Source organism: Colobus angolensis, unplaced genomic scaffold, assembly GCF_000951035.1.
Source record: "Colobus angolensis palliatus isolate OR3802 unplaced genomic scaffold, Cang.pa_1.0 Scaffold19, whole genome shotgun sequence".
NCBI classification, from domain to species: domain Eukaryota; kingdom Metazoa; phylum Chordata; class Mammalia; order Primates; family Cercopithecidae; genus Colobus; species Colobus angolensis.
The window spans coordinates 1965539-1974274 of NW_012115043.1; the positions used below are offsets into that span (position 1 = coordinate 1965539).

Here is an 8736-nt window from a genome sequence, read left to right on the forward strand (position 1 = left end):
TGCAGTTTGCTCTTTCGGCTGCAGACACTCCCCTCCCTCCCTCCCTTCTCCACAAACATTTCTTGAGCACCTACTGTGTGCTGGACTCTGTGCTAGGGCCAAAGCGACCAGAACAGACACACAACCCTGTCTTCATACAGTTCACACTCAGTGGTGAATGCAGAAGACAGTCATTAATCAAATGAAGATGTCATTACACATGGGATGGGGAATCCTGGAGGCAATTACATGCAGTTTGCTCTTTCGGCTGCAGACACTCCCCTCTCCGGTGTGGGAGGGAGCCCAGGCTCTGTGAGTTCTGTTCTCAGAGGATTTTGTGTTGCTGGGTGAGCCGCATCATCCAGCCAAGCCGCTGTTGCCAAGCACCCCAGAACACACCTCCTCCCTTTCCTGGCTTTTGTTTTGTAAAAACACGTTTTCAGGGGAATTATGCTGAATTGTCTGAGAGAGGGAGGGCTTGGAGCAGGTGAGAGGGAAGTAGCTGAAGAAGGGATTTGGGGAGCTTCTCGCAACCAGAAAAAGGGGCAGATAGACAGTAGGGATGGGTGGCGGTGGGGAGACCTTGGAGGGAAGTGGACAGTGAGGACCCTAGAGTGGTCATCCCTACTGGCACACAAGGTTGCTGACCTTGTCAAAGGTGCAAATAATCCCCCCCATAAACACACACACACACACACACACACACACACTCAGGTAAGCCTGGCAGGGATATTGTAGAGCCTCCAGTCTTCAGGGACTAGGAAATCCTCCATTATCTATGGTGTCCAGGGCAGCTCGCAGTCCTGAGGACCTAGCCTGAGCTATATGTTCCTTAAGTCCCCAGACCCTTGCTTGAGTGGGGAGAAGCCCCAACATCAACCGAGATGGAGCTGCCCAGCCTTGCAACGCAGTCCCAGTTCTTCACCTAGTTTTCCTCCCTTCATCTTCAAACTCCTTCCTAGCCTCTGGACTATCATATTTCCTCTGGCCTTTATCATCTGATCCTCCACTCCCTAACTCCAGTGTGAGACCTCAACCCAGAACTCCCATGTGCTTCTCTAGCATATTCCCCCAAATCTGAGTTGTTTAGCCAGTGACACCGTGGCAGGGTGGAGGGGGTAATAACAGTACTACCTCGTCAGGAAGTTGTGAGGATTAAACAAGATAATCCACCTGCAGCCTCTAGTGGAGCATCTGAAACATAGGAAGTGCCCCGTCAACGTGAGCTATTATTGTGAATTACCCTTCCAAGCAAAGCGGGGATGGGAACGCAGGCCCAGAGGCCTGGAGGTGCAGGACACATTCGCACAGTTGGAGCTCACACAGCGGTGCCGTCTGAGGGGTAGGAGGGTTGCTGACGCAGGAAGGCCACCCAGGATCTAGAACATGTGTGTAAGATTATATATGCCATCCTGAGGGTTCTGTGATCTCCTCCTGCAGGCCATGGGAAGTATAAATTTGTTTTATGTTTTATTTTTTGGAGATAAGGTCTCACTCTGTTGCCCAGGCTGGAGTACAGTGGCGCAATCACAGCTCACTGCAGCCTCCATTTCCCAAACTCAGGTGATCCTCCCACCTCAGCCTCCTGAGTAGCTGGGACTACAGGTGTGCACCACCACGCCTGGCTCATTTTTGTAACTGTGAGTGTTTTTTAAGCAGGGATGTGCATTTTAGAGAGCCCACTTGGCCATGGCATGGAAGATGGATCTGAATAGGGAGAGGCACACCATTACATACCATTGACCCTGGTTTATAAAGACAGCCCTTCAGTATCTGGGCAGGCAACACAAGGAGAAGGGGAGGCTAACCCATTTTCCAACTACATCTCAATTTTAGTGAGTAAGCAGCTTTGGAATCATGTTAATTGTATTGCCAGAGAAGTGATACAGCAGGAGAAGAAAAACACTGTGTAAAGAGATTGCAAAATTGAAAACCTGTTGTGGCTCTGTAGGTGACAGTGATTCAGGAACACAAATGTGTCACAGTTTCTTAACTCCTGACACCTCCCCTCCCACCCCCTGTTCTACCCACTGACCCCAAGAGGTCTCTTCTTCAGGCTGTGCATTTATTAGGACTCCGTATTGCGAGTAGCAAAACAAACAAAACCTCAGCTGAGACCAGTTTAAACGGGAAAGGTAAGTTATTGACTTGCATAACTGAAAAGCCTAGAGGGAGGTTTGGCTTCAGGTGAAGCATGATCTTGTGGCTCAAACAATGTTACCTAAGACCTGATTTCTCCCTGTCCTGCCATCTACAATACAGGCCTCATCTGCAGGCTTCACTTAGAGGACCCCCAGTAACTCCAAGCTTTCCCTCACAATTACAAATGGCTGTGTTGGTGCCTGACTTCACATCTCTACCATACTCTCTCCCAACCGAGGAGGAGTCTCTCTTTCCCACAATAGCCTTCCTTTCCTCCCCTCACTCACGTGCATGCCTCCTCACTGGGCATTGGCTCTGAGGGGTCATACAGCCATCCCAAACCAATGAAGGGGGCATGGGGCTGCAATCCACAATTGGCTGAGGATCCACCATCCTCATCCACATGGAAGGCAAAGGAGGAAGACTGCTTTCCCAGAGGAAATTGCCCTGAGAACACGGGATCTGGACAAGGGTGAATCTGATGCTACATTCTGTGTGCATTCGCCTTACTTTCTAGGATTTGTCCTCTAGATTTGGAGGCTCCTCTTCTGTCCCCATCCTTTAAGGATAGGCCCTTCACAGTGCTGTCCTGGTCTCCCTCCTGAGCTACCATCTCACCCTCTTCTGCCCTCCTTGACCACTCACGCATTGCTGACTCCTGAACTCACGTCTCCAGTCCCAATGTTTCTCCTGTACCATGAAACCATATATCCACTGCCTGCAGGACTTTCCATTCTGACCTCCCACAGGGGCCTGACACCCAACATGTCTAAAGCCTGATTCTTTCTCACTCCTCCCAACCACCCTGCTCCAAAATTGCTTCTCCTTCTATAGTGTCACCGTTGCCCCTGAGCCGGAAATCTGATCACTCTTGATCCCTTCCTCTCTCACTCCCCAAATTTAATCAAGCCCCAGGCCATAAATAACTGGAATCCATCTACTTCTTTCTCTTCCTTCCCCCTCCCTCTGTTAGGTCTCAGTGAAGTTCTGCTTGACTGATGGTTTCTATTTTAGCCAACACCCCCTCTCCTATGCTGCAGAGCCTCTTAACTGCTTCCCTGGCCACCAGAGTGGCCTGGCCCTGAGGGCAGGGTCAATAGCCTCATCACTGCCCCACTGACAAGAGCTCAGGACAGTGCCTGGTACACAAAGGCTCTCACAGAAACCTGCAGGTGAATAAATCAACCTGTGAATGAGAGGGGAAAGGGCAAGAAGATTCTTCTTGGGAAAAAGTCAGTATCTCTGAAGGCCTAGGGAAGCAGGAGCTTCCTCAGATGACCGGCGCTGGCCTGGCAGAGCCTGATCTTTTCCTCATTCAAAGCTCATCGGGCAGAGGACTGCCCAGCTCTAGCCAGGGGTGCAGGACAGCTCCTGGCAGGCACTGTCCATCAGAGGAAAGAGTTCTTAAAGAGCCTTTGAATCTCTAAATTTTGGGATTCCAAATGTTCAGCTTTTCCCTTAAGCTCAGTACATTTAGCCCCAGTTACCACCTGGAGCAGCTAAAAGTCCAACTGCTCCATTTCTTGTTTAAAGTCAACAGAAAATCAGCAAGTCGCAACCGGGGCTTTGGAAACAAAGTGTGCTTGTTCTTTCCCCACCCTGGTCACGGGAGGTAGGCATGTGGGTTAACGACACCTAAGACTCCAGCTACTGCAGTGACATTAAAATGTCTGTCGAGGAGAAGGGAAAATGTGCCTGTTTGGCTTTAAAGGGCTGACAAACTTTAATATCCTTCTGTGACTCGGCAGAGATGGCAAACCAGTGGCAAACACACATATGTGGGAATAGACCTGTGGCTGTGTGGTTTTGGTCCTCTGTACCAGGCTTCTGCATTGTTACAGACAAAGGCTTGCTCTTACCTCTCTTCTGCTGAACAAGGGCCTCCTTCAGTTCTTGATAGGCTTAAAAATAAACATAAGAAAGGAGAAGACTTGGTTTTGTCATGTTGTGGCTTGCGCCCATGGCCATGCTGGGTGTACCACAGCATGATCTTATTTAAGCCTCACAGTAACCCTGAGAACAAACACCCTCACCACTCCCATTTTGCCAGATGGAGACAAAAAACTTACCCAAGGTTGAATGGCTGGTGCGTGACAAATCCCTTTTCCCCTCCTGATGCAGATCTGTTCTCCCCAAAGCCCTAGAGGTAGCAGGCTGATGACACAATCATCTTTAGATCCTAGGGCCTTGGTAACCGTTCTGAGAGAAGCCAGGACCACAGAGGGCTGGGGATTTATCACACTTCTTTTGACACTGGCCCCCAGTGAGAAGCTTGAGTCGTAACCTCACAGGACAGCCCAGTCTTCCTGGTTGCAAGAATTTTAGTTCATGTAGTATATACCATGGTAGACTCTGGAAGATTTCTCCCTATGTGACCCACCTTACATAATGCTAATTGGATTTTTTTTTTTTTTCTTTAAGACAAAGAGGTACCAAGAAGAAAACAAAAAAATGAGTCAAAATCTCCCTGGTTAGATAGCTTTTGTTAACATTAACAAACCCAAGTATAAGGTTAAAAAATTCAAACAGCAGGAAAGTTTTAAAAATTAAATACCATTCCCCTCTATTCCTCTCCCAAAGGCAATCTTTGCTAATATTTTCTTGTGATTCTTTCCAGCAAAAAGGAGCGTGTGAAATCCTATAGATATGACTCTATTTTGTTTTTGACACAAAAGGAGAGATGACCCCTGAGGGATTCTGCAGCTCGTCTCTTTCACTCTAACATGTCTGAGAGAGGCTTCCCATGTTAGCACAGAGCAATCCACCGTTCTTTTCCTGGACTCTATGTGTTCATATTCTTTGCTCATTTAAAAACCTGGCATTTGGTTGTTTTCCTATCAGACTTCTTGTAAATTAATAAGTTCGTGGTCAAGTTTATATGTTAGAAATACGTTTTCTCTGTTTTTCACTGCTGTAACTTCTAATAAATATTAGCATTTCTCCTTTTTAGCCACACAAGGATCACAGAGAGGAGAAGAGAGGACTGTATGAGCTACCTACTGCAACTGTGACAAATTACCACAAACGTAGTGGTTTCAAATAACTCATTTATTGTCTTACAGTTCAGGAGGTCAGAGCTCTAAAGTGGGTGGACAGGGCTGTGTTCCCTTGTGGCTCTGGGGAGCCTTTTCCAGCTTATATAGACCACCATGGTTTGTGGTCCTGTCCTCCGTCTTCAAAGGCAGCAGCAAAGTGGCCTTTTCTTTCCTGTCTGACCTCTGTTTCCACCCTCACGTCTTCTCTCTCTATCTGAGCCTCCTAGCTACCTCATATAAGGACCCTTGTGATTACATTGGGCCCACCCAGATAATCCAGGGCAACCTCTCCATCTCAACACCTTTAATTTAATCACAATAGCAAAGACCCTTTTGGCATGTAAGTTATCATATTCATAAATTCCAGGAATTAGGACACGGACATATTTGGGGGCCATTTTTCAGGGAAGAAGGGGAGAAGGGTATGTTGGGGGAAGGGGTGGTAGTATTGGTGCAAATTATAGCTGTCCCCTCACCTCTGAAAGTCTGGAACCTTCTACATTTGGTGTGATTTAAGCCTCCTAAAAAGTGACATCCCTGCTCTGCAAGGCTATCACATCACAAGGTTTGTTTCTTGTCCTGGTTGCAAGATCACTGCATGGATCTCTTCCCCGTCTCCCCTCTTCCTGTTTCCTTTCTAGCTTTTCACCTCTTTCTCCTCAGTAGCTACCACTTCAGGAGAGGAGAGGTGGGATCTCTGGGAAGAAAGGTGTGGGGAGGAGGGGCTCCCTGAGGTACGAGGTAGGAGGTGGGGAAAGGAGGACTTCCGCTTAAACTGTAGCTGCTTCACTCAATGGTGCATCTAAAATAAAACATATTGCATTCTCCAAAAACTAATCTTTTCCCGGAAAGAAAATACAACCACACAAATAATATTTGGCCCACGTAAGAAATTGATATTACTCTACTCATAACTCTGTTTCCTGTGAGCGAACACTCTGACCTTGTTAGCCCAAGAGAACATTTACATCTTCCCTGTCCAAGGTCAGATGACAAGAGACAAAACAGCATATTGTACTCAAGTTACTGACTCCTTTAATCACTTGGAAGGGAAATAGTGGTGGGTGTGGGATCTTGGGGAAGGCAGGCTAAGAAGTCTCTTTTCACTTGATCACACATGTTTTTAATGTACATGAAATCACACGGTGTTTGTGTTTTTTCACAGTATCATAAGCACTACCCCCCAAGTTTTTAAAAACTCCCTAAAGGCCCCGTCTTATCTGAGCACGCTTGCAAATGAATGCATACTATTCCATTGTAGAGCACAGCAGTGGTTCTGTGATTTTAGGAACAGAGGTCCTTACAGACCAGAAGACCTCATTTTATTCTTGCTAAAGTAAATCCTTAAGATTTCCCAATAGCTAGCTTAGTAATTGCTGGTAATTTTCCAAAGACATCACTGATAAGGAGCAGCTTCTGTTAGATGACTGGAAATATTGCCCTGGTTGTCAAAGCTGTGTGAAGAAGGCACTGGGGCCAGGTGTGGCAGTAACCACATAAGCGGAGTCAAGAAACACATCCTAGGAGGAGACACAGTATTGTTTCCACAGCTGTCGGTCTATCCCAGGGAACAGAACTGAAGATATTTCATCCTGTACACAGGCAGGCAGCTGTGTTACTGCACAAGAGTGGACAGACGTGGAGCCAGCACATTCCTAACTTTGAATTCTGATCATCTCTGAGACTGAGTAGCCCTCGGTTCTCAACTCTGGTTATACATTAAGGGGGAAAAAAAGCCAGTACTCAGGACTTACTGCAGACTGATTAAAGAAAAGGATCAGAGATTCCCCACTTTGGAGAATCTGAGAGACAAAGTTCTCTGTTCAATTTTCGTAGTTTGCATGACCTGGAAAGCCTTTGTGGAGGCAGGGAGTGGGTTCTATGACTTCTGTTAGGTCCCCTTTCCCTCCCTGTGTTCCTTAGCCAGGACTTGGCAGGAAACATTGGGATATCAACAGTTCCACCCTGCGATTTGCGCCCAGTTTTCTTGTTTTTGTTTCATCTTAAGATCTCATCATCAGGGAGGCTTGGTGAATAGGCCGGAAATTTTGGAACCACAACTTGGCTTCTGACTGCCTCAGGCCTTCTCGAAAGTTTCCAGCAGTCAAGAGTTTCATCCAGATATCTGCAGGGGACCTTCAAGGGAACAGCTGGGAAGCTCATTGCCCCATTAGGACTCCCTATGACCTTCCCAGAGGGCCCAGCCACACAGATGCAGCCTGGAATGTGGCAGGAAGCTACAGAACAGGCAGGAAGCCCAGCTCCACGTTACATCGCAAGCAGCCTCCAGCAGCCAGCCCTGAAATATCCCATTTCTTCCTGATCCACCCCCACTCCCAAACACACAGCTAACCAGCCAGTAAGATTCAGCAGTTACCTCTGAAATGCGTCTTGGATCTTCTGTCTTAACACCAACTCCCCAGCGCGGGAGCAATCTCTTAACTGGACTTCCAACCTCCAGTCTCTCCACCTCCAGCCCATTCTCCATGCCATGGCCAACATGATCTTACTAATCTAAGATCTTCTGGTTTGAAGATGGCATAAAGTTAGTAATCCTCCTTTCATTTTCTGGAAGTAATCCAAAAACAAAAAGGACTTGAGAGATAAAAACACAAATTCCATTTTTAGTAAAAGTAGCAGACACCTAAACCACAAAATAGATGTAAGAGTTGCCAAAAGCAATAGAGCTTCAGCAGAGATGTTGCGGGAAGAAATAGAGCAAGGATACTGTGCTGCAAAGTTTCCGGGACAGCCTGAAAAAGAATCTCCAGAAGGGAGGGGCACACCTGAATGCGGAATGCACAGAGCCCTTGTGTGCAGCAGCAGAAAATGGGTGCAGGTGCTGTGGCCTGAGCTCTGCTGGCTCAGGACTTCAGACAAGCCATAGTTGTAGGAAATGGTCTGTTTCTGTGGCAACAGGGGAGGAGAGACTTTGCCTCGGGGAATCTTCACCATTGGTTGGAAAGAATTCAAGGCTTAGTGAATTTACATGAACCCTGGGTCATAAGGAAAATTTGGCCAACCTGGAAGACAATCTTGGCCTTTCTCACACCTGAGGTCCAGGGGAAGAAAAAACATTACCTGCTTCAATAATGAGTAAAATATACAGTTTTGACAAGAAACAAAGGAGAGAAAAAAAAAAGAAAAAGAAAACAGCAGGTAAAGAAGATTCATCAAAAAACATTGCCATGGAGCAGATGAAAATTTTAACGAGAAAATTAAGAAAACATAGCAAAGTAATTTCTCCCACAAAGAAAACATACACATGAGAGATGAGGGAAGACGTCATGAAACAGTGGGAGGACATGAATCCTGAGCTGCCAGAGCTCGGGGAAGAAGTGAAAGAAAAAAAGAAAACTATCCAACCTTCACTCTTAAAAAATGAAGCCTCAAATCTGAAGCAGTAAAAGGGGAGCACATACTGTGGAAACTCAATGAGAGATAGTGAGAGGAATAAGAAAAGGAGGCAAATTAGATGAAAATAAAGAATTAGAAAACAATAGGTACATTTGAAAGGCAAAGAAGATTTAATTCTATATGCATTAAATATGTCTGCAAGGGGCCCGGCATGGTGGCTCAC

At 46.6% G+C, this 8736-nt stretch overlaps 1 long non-coding RNA gene across 1 annotated transcript in view; it reads right to left on the minus strand.

Annotated features, from left to right (window-relative positions):
* LOC105510507 overlaps positions 1–8059 on the minus strand; it is a 13215-nt gene extending 5156 nt beyond the window's left edge. The window contains exon 1 of the long non-coding RNA XR_001001569.1: positions 7534–8059. This is a non-coding gene — a long non-coding RNA (uncharacterized LOC105510507). The remainder of the gene's footprint in view (positions 1–7533) is intronic.
* Between the last annotated feature and the right edge of the window lie 677 nt (positions 8060–8736).